Source organism: Bactrocera latifrons, unplaced genomic scaffold (assembly GCF_001853355.1).
Source record: "Bactrocera latifrons isolate USDA-ARS-PBARC rearing strain unplaced genomic scaffold, ASM185335v1 scaffold_98, whole genome shotgun sequence".
NCBI classification, from domain to species: domain Eukaryota; kingdom Metazoa; phylum Arthropoda; class Insecta; order Diptera; family Tephritidae; genus Bactrocera; species Bactrocera latifrons.
This window is the reverse complement of record NW_017537689.1, coordinates 802,039-817,994: the sequence shown is the minus strand read 5'-3', so window position 1 is coordinate 817,994 and position 15,956 is coordinate 802,039. Positions and strand designations below refer to the sequence as shown.

The 15,956-nt window shown below is 35.0% G+C and overlaps 1 protein-coding gene across 2 annotated transcripts in view; it reads left to right on the top strand.

Moving 5' to 3' along the window:
* The first annotated feature begins 4,336 nt into the window (after positions 1 to 4,336).
* Positions 4,337 to 15,956, top strand: part of LOC108977950 (low-density lipoprotein receptor-related protein 2) — a 406,886-nt gene continuing 395,266 nt past the window's right edge. For both annotated transcript variants that reach the window (XM_018947946.1, XM_018947945.1), the window contains exon 1: positions 4,337 to 4,597. The gene's annotated coding sequence lies outside the window, so the exon portion shown is untranslated. The remainder of the gene's footprint in view (positions 4,598 to 15,956) is intronic.

Here is a 15,956-nt window from a genome sequence, read left to right as displayed (position 1 = left end):
ATATTGGGAAGTCGAAAACGTCCTTTTGTATTTCTTCAACTTATTTTTTACCTCTGTTTGCCATTTTTCCTTTAGAGACATTATTCTAGCAGTGTAAAAATTTCTGGTTTCTCAGCGAAAATTTAAATTTTTCTCTTGAAACCAAGAGACAGTTCTGTATTGACCGAAACAAATAGTAGTCCGATGGTGTAAGGTCAAGACTATATGGTGGATGCATCAAAACTTCCCAGCCAAGCTCTCCCAGTTTTTGCCGAGTCATCAAAGACGTGAATGGTCTAGCGTTGTCCTGATGGAAGACGAAGCGCTTTCTGTTAATCAGTTATAGCCGTTTTTTTCGCTTGCTTGCTTTAACCTCCTCAGTTGTTGACAGTCAAATGAAGAAACAATCGCCCGACTACGCTGGAGCAGCTGATAATGGATGATTACTTTCGAATCCCATCAAACACTCAGCATAATCTTTCGAGGCGTCAATTCTGGCTTTTCGACCATTTTTTGAGCTTCACCACGCTCGGACCATGATCTTTTTCGCACATTATTGTCAATTTTGATCCACTTTTCGTCTCCTGTTACCATTCGCTTCAGAAATGGTTCGATTTCATTTCGTTTCAGCAAAGAACCGCAGATGTTAATTCGGTCCATTGAATTTTTCGCAGACAATTCATGTGGTATCCAAACATCGAGCTTCTTTTAGTAGCCAGCATGAAATGATGCAAATCCGTTTGATGATGAATGTTAAGTTCCTTAGCGATGTCATGGCTGTTCTGGTCAATCTTTTCCATAATTTTATCGACTTTTTAACGATAGGACGACCAGAGCGAGGTACATCTTTCACATCGAAATTTCCGTAAAGGAAGCGAGCGAACCATTATTGTGCTACATGAACTGATACAGCATCGTCCCCGTAAACTTCACAAATTTCATTGGTGGCTTGCGTGGAATTCTTCCCTTTCAAAATACCTGTGTAGGGAATTTCTTCAATATTTTCATTTATTTTTGAACAGCTGTAATTTTTTTTTTGAACTGCTCCGAATTTAATTTTTTCGTTAAATGAAGCTTAGAATCTCACCTTTCCAACACTATATGGTATGACGCAATGTGTTTGGTAGCACTGGTGAGGTACGAATACAACCACATCGGTTGACAAAATATTAGGTTGTCAAAAAAGTCTTGCGGTATTTTCGCTAGTTGGCGCTGAGAGCGCGTAGTTCTAGTTTTATTCGTCGCATCGGTTTTTAGAAAGCTCATTTCACGCGCTAACACGTTTTTGATTGATTGTTGTTTCTTTTAAGTCGTTCAAGAGTTATAGCGTCGCAAACATGGATCAAAATAAAGAGGAAAAATGGCATATTTTGCAGTACTACTACGATAAAGGCAAAAATTCATCTCAAGCCAATAAAATTAGTGCAGTTTATGGAGCCGATATAGTTTCCATTTCTACCGCACAACGATGGTTTCAACGTTTTCGTTCTGGTGTGGATGTGGTCGAAGATGCGCCACGCTCCGGAAGACCTGTCGTCGAAAATTGCGATAAAATCGCTGAATTGGTCGAAAGAGACCGGCATAGTAGCAGCCGTAGCATCGGTCAAGAGCTGGACATGAGTCATCAAAAAAAAAAAAACATTTATGAACAATTGAAAATTCAATAAAAATACCGCAAGAATACCACAAGACTTTTTTGACAACCAATACGAAAATACTTTTTCGACGGCCCAATACCTATGAATATCTCTCGTACAATACTGTCGCTTTTTGGGAACAATAAAAACACTCTCCATAACGTTTTATTCACAACAAAGTATTTACAAAACTCTCTGTTCGCATTTGGTTTCAGAGACTTAAAATGTTTTATGGCCTCAACATCCAATAAAAATTTCCTGTATCAAAAAACTTTTGGAAACAACCAGGGTAGCATGTAATGCTCGTCAGTTACCCGCTTCTAATATTTACATATCTGTTAATATGCCCCTGTAAATCATTATTGCCTTAGAAGCAGTAGTAACAAAGTCTGCTTAGCCTAGACGATCTTTGGCTGATAATAAATTAATGAATTTGGATCACTCCACTAAATATATAATAGTGAAACCATACCGGGGTAAAGAACGGATGCATTGGCCGTCAGCAACAATGATAGTTGGCTGTAAAATCAGTTTGTGAAAAAACTGTTAAAGACAAGCAAAAAGACTACAAGCGCCGGTTAAGAAGAATGAGGGCCATGGCAAACAAAAAAGTCGCCAACGCTGCAAAAACGACTATACCAAAGAAGAAATATTTATTTATATATTAACTAAATATGAATAGAAATGTCATACATATTATGTACATTTGTATGTAAAAATAGAATATTCAAACAAGAGACACAAACAACTGTCTATGTAGTTGTGGAATGGCGTACAATGCGTTTGAACAGAAAAATGTTGCTGACTAGAATTTAAATGCCAAGTCAGGCACAACGAATTTGGTTGGCGGCGTTCGCGCGAGACCTATGTTGCCTATATGTAGGTGGGTTGCGCGGTGGGGTAGGGCGCACAGCCAATTGACGTTGCCAACCTTAAGTAAACAGGTAAATCATTTACGGTATACGCTGAGCGCAGGCGCAAACGTTGACTCGAGAGTGAGTCGACTACTTGTTGCTGGCAGCGCAACAGCTGAAATCAGCGTCAGCTATCGCCTGTTGCCGGTTAGCCGGCCGCGCACAGCACAATCAGGAGAAAAATAATTGTTAATTGAGTGCGAAGCGAGAGTGGTTGTTTTAGGAGAACGAAAAGAGAATAAGAGAACTAAATATGTTTCAATTGATTAACGAGAGCGGTTACAAATGTTGAGATGAAATGTATTTAAGTTACCATTGGGATCTAAAAACACGGGTGTGTTGATTCTTCCGATTTCAAGATGAATCAAGAAGTTTTAAGGGTTCCTAAACATACTTTTATTATTGGAGTAATGAATGTTGCTCTTACTAAATTTATATTTGGAGTATTTTCGCGTTTTGGTAGAAGTTAGAGTGACAATAAAATATACTAAAGAGTATATTTCGGTCAAAGCGCATTAGTCCTAGAAAACTATGCTTCTGATTTTACTGATCTTTCGTGATATCTTCCTATAATAATCGGCCCATGAGCTCAACGGCTTCCTGATATTGTAGATTTTGTCAATGAATTAGATGTCGTAACGGCACTGTTAATGAAAATCGTCAGATATTAGACTAATTTTTCATATGTTTAATTTCCCTATAACATTTTCTATCCATCAAACTTTCAGAGATTGCTTATAATAAAGCCCACAATATGTAGGATTCTTCAAGTTTTACAATCTTTTGTGAAAGAAGTTTTTTTCGAAAGTGCATAGACAAATTCTTAGAGTCACAGGTACTTTTCAACCTAAATAGCTACTTATTTGCCGCATCGCTGATATTATATCACTATAACATATAGCAGCCATACAATCTGAACTATCTGCATCAAGTGCTTCTATAGAAAGCGTTTCCATTTGGCTAGATATCTGCACAAAATTTGTTTTACATTATTTTACAATGCAGCGCTATAATATCCGAAAAAAGTCTTCAGATCGGACGACTATAGCATTTTGCTGCCATATAAACTGATCGAACAAAATCAAGTTTTTGTAGGAACAATTCCTATAACTTTCGCTCAATAATTTCACTCAATATTTCTGGCTCAATTCAGACTCCACCACATTAATTTACCAACGGCAGACTGTTATATTTTTAACAAATTTCTGCGCTCTTTTGTCAGTATTTAAGCAGCAAATATTCACTTACTTACAACAACAACAAAATTGCAACATTTGTGCCACCAGCCATCCATTCTTATTATATTTTTTTGTAAAAAAAAACTTTCCAAACAACAAAAAGCCTTAAAACCGCCAAAAATATCCGTGTAGCGGCCGCTGCTTTGAGTGAAAAGTTGTTGCATGAGCATAAATTAGCGCAAGCCGCTCAGTATGTATGTATATTTATRCACCAGCTCAGCGCTGCCACAAACGAAAGACTTCAATGTAACGGCGGCGTTGACGTACACTGAAACGCTGACGGCGCTGTTAGCGTCATGAATCTCAGCAGCTGTGCGCATGTGAGTGTGTGTGCGTGCTGTATGAAAGGCATTGCGGGCAGTTTTAGCCAACTAAGCAACCAAGAAAGCAACGCACACATGCGCTGCAAACACATACATACACGCATGTAAATATATTTAAACGCACACACGTACACCCTCATGCATGAAAGCGCGCTTACTTTTGTAGCCGCTGAAATCAAGCAAATGGTGGGTTGCCAGCTCAACACTGAGCCGAGGCAACTTTAGTCGGTGAGCAGACTTGTCGGTGTAGACAGTGTTCGGTCCACGGCAACAACAAAAAATTTACAAAAAGACGTGTGCGTGCGTTTGTGCGCTGCATTTCTCATACTAAATTCCTTTTGTGCGTACGTTTGTGGTTTATTCTTTGAAATTTTTAATTTTTAGAATACATTAATAATAATTTCTTATAAAACCAGTGCAGAAATACCGTTTTTGTTTACTACAAAAAGCAGTGGAGAAAATATTATCACCAAGTGTTGCAAGTGCATCAGTGCTTTACTAAAAAGGTGAAAATTTTAATTTTTTTTAATTTATTTATTACTCGCAGTGTGACAAGTTGGTGCTAAATACATACATACATACACGCGCGCAAAGTGTTTTTCCTTTAAGTTCGATTATTTTTTCGAATATTTTTCATCCTTTGCGCCACAGCAGCAACAAGTGTTTGTGTGTTTGTCAGGCCTTGCCGCCTGTTAAGTGCAGGCTACACAGGTGTTTAGGCGCAGCGCTGCATTTAGCTACCTGCCAAAACATATTACACACACATGCATGTATATGTATTTAACATATGCGCAGGACAGACAAACTTCCTTGTGTGCGTTGAAATAAATATTCACTTGTGTTTGCCTTTTCCTGAAACCTGTTGACCTGCTTTGCTGTTTTTTGTTTGTTTTTGGTTGCGCATTGGTGCATTGATTTAATCGGTTTCCGTGCATGTGTTTGTGCAATTAAGTGTTGCTGCTTTTGCCCTTTTCCTCCGCTCGTCATTGCGCATTTCTAATCCGCAAACACTTGCCGACAAATCCGTCACTTCGCATCATCTAAGCTTTTGTGCAAGCGCTGAGCGTCCGCGTTTGAAGCGTTTCGAGTTCGAGTGCTGGCAATCAGGCGGTAAGCGCGAGTGTGTTCGGCCAGACGACTTGACTAACAGACTGGCTGATTAGTCGGTAAGTCAGCTAGTTAAGCGGCTCAGCGGCGTTAGCTGAAATTGTGGCAGATTTATGGATATAAGGATTTTGGACAACAACAAATGCATGGTTTCGTCCTTACATATAGATATACGGATAAAGGTGAGTTAAATTAAAAAATTGGAATATTAATTGAAAAATATAAATACAATTTTTTTTTAATTTGTAATAGTGCTTAATTATTGTGGAGAAATGTTTCCTTGTACTTCGTATATAAAAAGTGTGGGTTATACTTATTTCATAGTTGCATAATATGTATTTTTATGTATTGACATAATAAAATATAAAATTTAATAACTTGTACCAAATAATAATTTAAAAACAAATTTAATAATTTGTGACTAATAAAATATTAAAAGTGTACAAAATAGAAATGGAGAAAGAAGACACAAATATCTCCACCCATTGAAGAAATATTAAAACTCAATTTATTTATTTTAAATAGTCAAAATCTTAAAGCGGTTACATGGGCCCACTGCCTTTTTCAACAATTTTTTGTCATATAAAAAATTAAATATTTTATTACACTTTTTTAATGGTGCAAACATACACTAATACCAAAGAAATTCTGGAATTTTTAAAAAAAGAAATATTTTAAAATCGGCCATTTCCGGTGACTAAAAAATATACTAAAACGAATTGAAAAAACTGAAAATTGGATTTTTGGCAGGAATTTTTACAAAAAAAAAAATGAAAATTTCAGTGAAAGTTTCGTGACATTTTTTTTCAGATAGTTCTTACGGAAAATAATCTATCGTCCAAGTCTTTAAGAATTGTATCGCAAAGACCTGTGGAAAGTTTCTTAAAGACCGGTTGAGTAGTTCTCGAGAAATCTTGTCAACCACCTTCAAACACACAGTTTCGAGAAAAACGCATTTAAAGACGGTGCACTTAGCCTAGCTAGCCTCTAGCGTTCAAGTTCTCAGGCTGTATCTCCGAAACTATTACTCGTATCAATTTGAAAATTTAGGACAATAATCTAGATGTGTTGTAGAATTTAATTCGATTTTGTGAAACCCGAAAACGCAAGTAACCCCTTAAAGAAAAGTTATTTTACTTAAAACGTGTGTTTTGAACTTTAATTTCAGCATGCATCGAACATTTGCAATGAAAACGTTAAACAACCTAAAAAATTTGATTCTCAGACTTCATGAACTCGCGTTTTGCATATATTATTTTGGTCCGTTGTCTGCGTTTCAGACAAATGGCTACTTCTTACAATGAAGAGAACATGTGAAAAAAATTTATTATCGCTATCTCAAAACTGAGGGACGTCATATATTTCAAGCAGAGTTCTGGTAGATACGTCATTTCTTTTTTATGGAAGAAATAATTTAGTAATAAAGAAAATTTTAAGACCTTTTCAAAGGAGCTCTGAATTCCGGTATTTTGAGTTATAACTAAATTTTTACTCCAGAATTGTTGGATAACATTTTTCCTTGAAATGTCTTCGTTGTAGGCTGTCAATTACACCGGTAGTTCTTATCTTGATCAGTCTTAATGAAAAGATAGAGGAGAAGTCAGAAAGGTCTACAGTGTATCTGGGGAAAAATTAAACTTCCGGGTTACATCTAATTTATGGCAATTCTTAACTTATGGCTTTACATGGGTTTGCTCGAGCAAAAACGGGTCCATTTTTTCAATCATTCTATCTTGAACAGGGTAACTTAAGGCAAACTTAATGCCACAATACTTGAAATACAAAGTCGAAGACCCTATAAAATATTGGGTAGTAATGAACAATGACGAACAAAAAAGTTAACATTGTGCTAGACCACTTTTTGCCATTTTGCCGCTAGAGACATTATTTCATCAGTGTAAAACTTTTTTGATTTCTCGGCGAAAAATTGCGACAACTAAGTTTCACAGGCTGCTCTTGAAGCCAACTTTACTCCATGGAGAGAGTACTGCATTGACCGAAACAAAAGGTGATCGGATGGTGCAAGGTCAGCGCCATATGATGGATGCATCAAAACTTCCCAACCAAGCTCCCTCAGTTTTCAAAGATGTGTGTGGTCTAGCATTGTCTTAATGGAAGACGAAGCCCTTTCTGTTGATCAGTTCTAACCATTTTTTTCGATTGCTTGCTTCAATCATATGAGTTGTGGACAGTAAAATGTATAATCAATCGTTCGACCAGGCTAGCAGGTCAAAGTCGATGATTTCTTTCCAATCCCACTCAGCATAACGTGCTACACGAACTGTTACAGTATCGTTTCCGTAAACTTCACAAATTTCATTGGTTGCTTGCGTGGCATTTTTTCCTTTTTATAAAAAAATTTCAAATTGTAGAAAATTTCTTCATTATTTTCACTTTTCCCGAATTAATTTTTTTTTGGTTAAATGAAAAAAAAAAATTCACCTTTTCAACACTATCTGGTATGACGCAATCTGACCAAACTGGAGATACACGACTGCAACGACATCTATTGACAAAATACGAAAAGACTTTTTCGACTACATATACTTATGTGTATAGTCTACTAGAAATCTAACTCTTCTGTATTCCATGCAAAAATAACGGACCCCATCGACAGAAATGCCTATAAATGTAAGGTTTTTAGAATTATCTAAATTCCAGATCGACAAAACATAAGCAACATTTAAACGAATTGTAATACAAACCTTTATTATGGCCTTCAACAGAGAGTGCCCTGAGTGGGAGTGCAAGTGTGTCAACTCTAATCTTCGGCTGGGATGGTTGTACAAATCTAGGAATTTTTTTTATCAATTCGCAGTTTATATGGATCGATCCGGGTCATATTTGATCCGATGTAATTCGCAAAAATCTGCTTTTCTACGTAAGAGATGACCTCTTGAAACTCCTTGAACGAAATTTTTAGATTTTATGTTTCACAATTTTTAGAAAGCTTTGCAAAAGTCCTGAATGTGTTCTTAGCTAGATCTCTTGGCCTGCTTAAATTATGCATTATAACAACAAAACTTCCTGCATGTTAAAAGCACACATATGCACCTCCCCATAAATATATTTATGCTTACAATGTATGAAAAAATAGCGAAATAAGGACATGCATTGTTTTCAAATAGAAATGTCCACGGCAGAGCGCTCATTCGCTGTGCTTTCATAAAAAATGGCTTTCCGCTATCAAACTTTGCTGTTGTTGTTGCTGCCGCTGCTGCTGTGGGCCCATAAAATTGTTGCTGCAACTGATAGTGTTGTTATGGGCCAAATAGATCCATATCCATATCTTGGGTGAGACAGGTAACTTGCCGCTACTATAAACAAAAACACAACAACATCAGCAAAAAACAACAACTAAATATTGCACAGACTCACTATAAATAGCTGAATGCTAGCTGCCAAGGTATTGATGGCATTCTTCACTCGGGCATGACAGTTCCACTGCCAAGCAGATGGACTTGTTGGGTTTTGGTATCTGTGTATTTTATGTGTGTATGTGTGCGGTGGTTTTCTGCTATTGATAGCCAGTCAGTCGACTAACATAAGAACCAGTCAGTTAGTCAATCAGTCAGTCTGTCCGTCAGCCAGCGAACCTGTTTCTCTTCCACTGTGACAGCGAAGTATCCGCGCATCAGGTTGGATTTTGCAGCGCTGCTGTTGCTCTTCCGTCCTTTTGTTTGGCATTTTGTCTTGGCTGTTGCACCGCACACGTATTTATCGCTCCACATGCCACACAACATTCTGACACTTTGACAATACACAGCAATGTAATGGAGTTGTTTGTTGTTGAGCATTGTTGTTTAGTTGTTGTTATATATTGCTCTATATATTACATATATATATATATATATGTGTTTGTGTATGTGTGCCTGTGTTTGCAACTCCCACTTATTTTATCTGCCAGTTAGCACAATCTAGCGCTTGTTGTTGTTTGTGTTTACATCCTGTGCCATTACCGTGTCTTTTGTTGATGTCTAATAGAAGTTTAGTTTTTGCTGCGCGCTCGCTTCACGCTTCATTCTCATCTTACGGTGATGTCATTCCTTGAAAGATTTCCAAAGGTTGGCGTTGCAGCGATATTTTTGTTGTTGTTGTAGTTCTTGTTGTAATTTTTTTATTTTCCATTTCCATTTTATCGTCAACTTTAAAGACATTCCCCCTTCATTCCCCTTGCTCTCCATTGAAGCAACTAGTCCACCTTCCATTTTCCATTTTTCCGATTGAGAGCCTTATCTTCTTCTTTTAGTCTCCAAATAGCCACCTTTTTCCATTACCAAAGCGCTAAGCATAATTTTTTTTTCTTTTGTTATTGTTGTACCTTTACTTAAGATCGTTAGATTTGTTCGAATCGCATAACTGAAATGCTGGATAAAGCCAATAGAGAGAAGAAAAAAATTATAAAAACAAGAAGAAAAAGATAAAATCGCTCATATAAAATCGTGTTGCATGAAAAAGCAGTTTTCACTTGGTTAACTATACGTTTTCATTGTTATTGTTGTAGTTGGCAGTAATGTTATTGCTGCACTCGCCATCGTCGTGCCTCTATTGAAGGCAGACGAATCCAATTAAAATTGTTGAAGCTTAGGAAGTCAAATAAAGTTTTGGTAGCGCAGTAGCCGATGTGGGTAATAATCGAGTTGAGTTGGGTGTAGTTAGAAATTAAATATGTATAATGAAATTAAAAGAGTGCAGAGAGAATTATTTAAATATTTAAGTATTCATTGCTGAAAGTTATTCTAAGTTATTATATGTGAAATGCATGACTTTTTTGAAGACGAAGAGCTCAAAAATTAATTGAATATTTAATCTAGTTCTTGTTTCACAAAGAATATATAAGTAGACTTATTTCATTTCATTAATTATAATAAAAATATATAAAAACGAGGAAAAACGTTAACTTTGGTTGCAACGAAGCGTTAACACTCTTCACAAAAACAAAAGATTGCTTATAAGTACTTTGATCGGTACGTTTGTGTGGTAGCTAACAGGTTATCCAATATGTGTGACGTGATTTCGAAATGCCGTTTCGACCATTTTTAGTATGTCATGAGCTGTAGTTTTCTTTTCATTGTATTCAGCTTTATTCAAAATTTCCCCATGGAAAGAACAAAGTTTACAAATTATTCAATTTCATTATCAAAACAATCGTTCTCCGATTGAAACCTTTCGTAAGCTTTTGCCGTTTTATAGACGCAATAATCGTCCACTTGTGCTCGCTATTCGTCAAATTCGTGAAAATAGCCACTTGAGTTAATGAAAATATCTTTGGCGTGCAGACAAGTGTTGCTGAAGGAAGGCGGATTTTGAGAAAGGATTTTGGATTGTATCCATATAAAATTGTTCTCACTTAAGAACTGAAGCTATTGGACCAGTGTAAACGTTGTGAATTCGCTGATTTTTCCTTAGAATAACTTGAAAACAATAACGATTTTTTTTTAAGAAAATCAACGGTAAATAAACATAACTGTCGATTCTGGTGCGAAGAAAATCCGCAAATAATAGTCCTAAATTGAGAGTAAATTGTGGTTTTTGTTCTGGTGGAATCATCGGCTCGTATGTCATTCGGAATTAAGCTGGTGACAACGGTACTCTCAACGGAGAACGGTATATGTTTATGGCCGTAACTGGAAGAAGTTGATCTTGACATCTGGTTTCAAAAAGACGGGGCCAAATAGCACGCGCCACAGCCGAATTATTGCTAGACAAATTTTAAGATTCGATTATTTCAAGAAATTGTGGCATTGAATTTTATTCAAGAAGTTGTGATTTAACACCATTACACTACTTATTCGGGGGTTATTTGAAGTCAAAGATCTTTAGCAAAAACCAGACTCTTTTCTAGCTTTAGAAGTCAATATAGAAAGTGCTATTCATGACATACGACTTGATTTAGTGGAAAGAGTACTAGAAATTTTGGTTCATTGAAATCGTTCCTACAAAAGGAGTTGTGAAGACAATTTGAGTGATGCTATATTCAGAACTTACATCTATCGACTGTACTTCACATAAAAAAAGTTATCAACAATTAGTGTATTTTTTGAATAAGAAATAAAATCACTCTTATTGTAAAACTCTGTAAATGCTATATCAATTCGATCTGAACAATTTCTCAAAAATATCTCCTCAAATACAACATTTTTCACTACAAACACCTCATTCCGCTCGTTGAGTTTGTATGGCGGCTTTATGCTATAGTGGTCCAATGCCGGCTTTTCCCCACCAACGAGCAGCTTCTTGGTGAGCAAAGGACCGGGTGAAATTTTAGATCTATATCTCAAAAACCGAAGGGGTAGTTTGGACAGATGGACGAACAGACGCACTGACAGACAAACAGACAGACGGACAGGACAGCTTAGCTCGTTGATCATTTATATATACGCTTTATACGGTTCCTTCCGTTTACTTCTCGGTGTAACAAACATACCCTGTTCAGGGTATAATTAATTTGCATAATGCTCTTTCTTAAAATAAGTGATAATTAGTATTTTAATTTGGATTCAATTGAAGAGAGCACTTACTTACTGTTGATTCGCCCCTCTTTTGCTGAACAGAGCCGGAGGCTCAATGTATTTTTTTACGCTTGAGATGGTTTCTTTTTTAGTACAAATTTCGAAGTTGCTCTTTATTGCCTTATGCTAAACCTCTCTACCAAATTAATTTTAAGCAAAATAAAAATACTTGTTCAGCTTTACTTCTCTTTAGCTAGCCTTGATTCGTCGTTACTTTTTCAGTTCCAGCAAGAATGTCTATATTAAACCGCCCAAAAGTAGTTCAAGCTCTTTAAAAATGGTTCGAAAATTATATATAAGGTTACTGAGCCACTTTACAATGAGTTGTTGGCCGAAACTATAATTTTAAGGCCGCTTATAGCTTTATATTGGGTAGTAGTAAATTTATTGTTTTATATTTATAATAATGAATAAATAAATAAATAAATATGTACCATTTTTGTCGATCACTTTTTGCCTTTTTCGACTATCCAATATATGTATATTCTGAGTTATAAAAATATTTAATTTTGAGGCTAAAAGTGAAAGAGTTGACTCATGACCCGAAATCTCTGATTTTTTATATTTTAGAATTCCACACAGTATGTTATACTCTTTGTATGTATTCGCTTAACCACAGCTTACGGTTTGTCTAAACTTTGCCTAGGCAATGAAAAGCAAACCTTTGTACATCCTTTGTGTGGCTATGTGTGTGAGTTGTCGGCACCCAAGTGCTAGCTTTTATCAATTATTACAAGCTCGCTTTGTGGCTTTGTTAGTTCCAACTTTATTCTTACCTTCATAATGTCATGAATTAATTATGGAAATTTCAGATTTAATTGGATTTATATATATGTATACTGTTACACAGAAACACATGTGCCCAAATATTTTATCCAACTTCCTTAGCTTTGTTCAAAGGACGACGTTTACTGTTATTGTACTCAGACGGCACTTATGTATAAGGAGTGTATACTTATTTATGGTGTGTTTTGAGACGAAAAATTACTGGTGCATTAGAGGGGATCGATTTTTTCAAATAGTAGAAATTATTGAAAAAATAATTTAAATTTAATTTAACTATAACAAGAAAATATAATTTTATTACACATGATGAAAATTAAAATCCGTGAAATAATTATCAACGAAATTGTAGCACTACGGCTTCACCCTAATAATCCGCGTATAAGGCAATATTAAGATTTGCGCCCTCAAACGCTGATATTCCGTTCATCACTTAATAAAACATACTGACAGCTACTTACAAAGACACAACAGCTCTGTACCCCTACATCCCCCTTCTATATTTTTTATTCCTCAAATGCCATTTTGTCATCTTCCTGTGTCTTCCTTTGACAAGAACTTGTTTGGTATACTGTCTGCGTGGCTGCTTGTGTGCCGATGATTGTTGTGGTGTTTCATTCGTTTCGTCGTGCCTCTAATCAATTTTCAACCTGTACCTTCACTTGTTTGTTGGTTTTAACAGTATTTACTACTTGCTGTTGTTGCTTTTTTTTGTTGATGTCTGTCTGGCAGCTTGTGTAGCCGAAAATAACGCGAAATTCACCACCTTCATTCAAGCACATGAAATTTTACTCATGATAGCTATTTGTCGTCCTTACAGCTTTGGCGGCGCGTGGCGTTTTTTCTCTAACGCGACGATAATATGAATTTTAATATCTTGTAAGCTAAAAAAACAAGCAATAACACATGTAGTCAAATTGCGAGTGGAGTAGTATGAGGCATTTAATGACACTCCTGCTACGAAAAATGAAGCGGAGCAGATGAATGTGCCCGAATTGAGTGCACTGAGAGAAAAAGTTGGTATTGTAGAAAAATTTTATATATAGTATATGAATTTCTTTTTGAGTCCTGAAGTACCTTTAAAGCCAGTTCTGAAAGCTTTCAGCCTAATTTTGATACTGTGAGACAAAGCTTTTACTGTAAGCTTTCATTGAACATGACAAATCTCTATTATTTCTTTTAATTACACTTTAAGAGTGTTTACATAAAAAGTAAAAGTATTTAGAAGTTTAGCTGAATTCTGAAAATAATTTTTATGCTAGGAATGAAAGCTTTCCTTTTAATAATTGATTCAGCAGCCAATATCTCCAGTGTTTTCATAAAACTCAGTTTGGTGGTTCTATGAGTGAAGGGGTTAACGTTAAATCCGACGATATGCTTTCACTTTAGGAATTGATTGAGTGAAAGCTTTCATTTAAAGAGTGGATTCATCACCAATAATTACTGATTCTTTTTCAAAAATTCTGTTTGATGTTTCTATGAGTGAAAGCTTTTACGTTAATTTTGATTATATGACTAAAAGCTTTCATTTTAAGAATAGATTCATTACTTGAAATCTCTGTTTTTCCATATAATTTCATTTCGGTGTTTCTGTAATATTTTACACTGAGTTTTTATTTCACATTCACTTAAGAATTAAACCACTAATACATAAAGCTACGAATAGATTAAAGTTTCGAAAGTTTTTCGAAAAGCCCATCAGCTTTCACAGGACGAAAGCTTTCCTTTTGAAAATTTGTAGAATGTCTTTGAAGTCAATTTAAAGAGTTTATAAAATTTGGCGAACTAAGAAAATGCTCTTATTAGCTTCGGCATCCCAGTCAAAAGCTGAACAGAAATTTAAAATTTTTTAAAATCTGTGTCAAAAAAAATATGTGTATATACATGCATTTCACCAACTTTTTTTTTCGATAATGACAGACTTTTCTTTGGCACTGTATGCCAAGTGTTTTTGTGTCAATTTAATTTAATGGTAATGGGTTCAAGCGCGGACATTTTCTTTTACCCTACACACACATGCGCTCAGAAATGTGCTTACCTGTTGCAGGCGGAGTGCCGCCAACTCTTAAGCAAACAAATGATGATTATATACTCTCATATATAAATATATATATATATTTACATATTAAATATACATGCATACAYACATATTCACATGTGTAGACAATGCGTACTGTTGTTAATACAAATGAAATGGCAATTGCATGCGAGAGCTTTAAATTGTATGACATTATTTTGGTTTCACGCGAAAGAACAAACACAATCGCATATGCCACGCTCATATGCAAATTATTAATTGTGCGAAGGTGCGCTGGCTTATACCAATACACACCGCTACAAAAGTATGCATATATTCATTACTCAAGCATATTAAGAGGCGTCGGTAAACAGTGGCAAAAGGGAATATTGATTTTTCTGCAGAATTTTTTCAAAAATTAAATTGTTTTAACTGCCAGGATATTGAATGTGAAAATTTTCGACTAAACGATATACTCTTTTTTCATTTATAGGAGACCTTTGACTTCTTAGCACTTGAAAAAGTTTTCTAGAGATGTTTCTATATATTGATAACACATCTTAAGAAATAATATGTCATTTGCCATAACTTACTCTAATTTGTTACATATATTTTAAGACTAAATTATTATTGCTTTTGAAGAAATTTATTTTGGGACTTTTGGTATATTTTTTTCGGCATAATTTTGAAAAATTTCAAATAGGCGATAACTGTAATCGAAATTAAGCTTAAGCGTTCAAAGATAAATATTTACTTTTTGCATTACACAAGCTCGAAATGTGGAGGAGGTAATAAATTATCGATAAAAAATCGATATATTATCGCTTAATCGATTTCTTAGTACATGACTTTAATTAATATATTATCGACTGAAAGCAAAAAAAATTATTATTACAAGGGAAATAGTTATCGTCGATACGATTTTATCAAGTTATCGACTTTAATCAATTCATTAATCATATATTGCATATAACACTTATTTAATTGCAAACTTTTAGTATTATCAATTATATTTTTATGTTTAAGAACATATTAAAACCTGTACTTTGGAATTTATTATAGATATAAAATATATCTTTGCTAAAGTATATCAAATGAAATATATAAAAAGGTATGCTTAAAGGGCAAAAATCAACCTTTAAACTTGCCTGGATCTTTACCAATATATCTTTTTTATCACTAATTGGTCAAAATATAAAATCTTTTATGTTGCTTTCTTAAATAATCGATCAAAGGTCGATTAATCGGTTTGGCATACTTAATAATTTTACATTGTAATCGACTTTTGCTTAAATAATCGATTAAAGCAGTAGCAATTGAAATACTTTTCTTATAAATAATCGATTCAAATCGATATTCCCAACTTTATTGATATCAACATTTTCGCATAAGCTTAAATATGCAGGATATTTATTTATTTTATTTATTTATTTATAATAATTCATA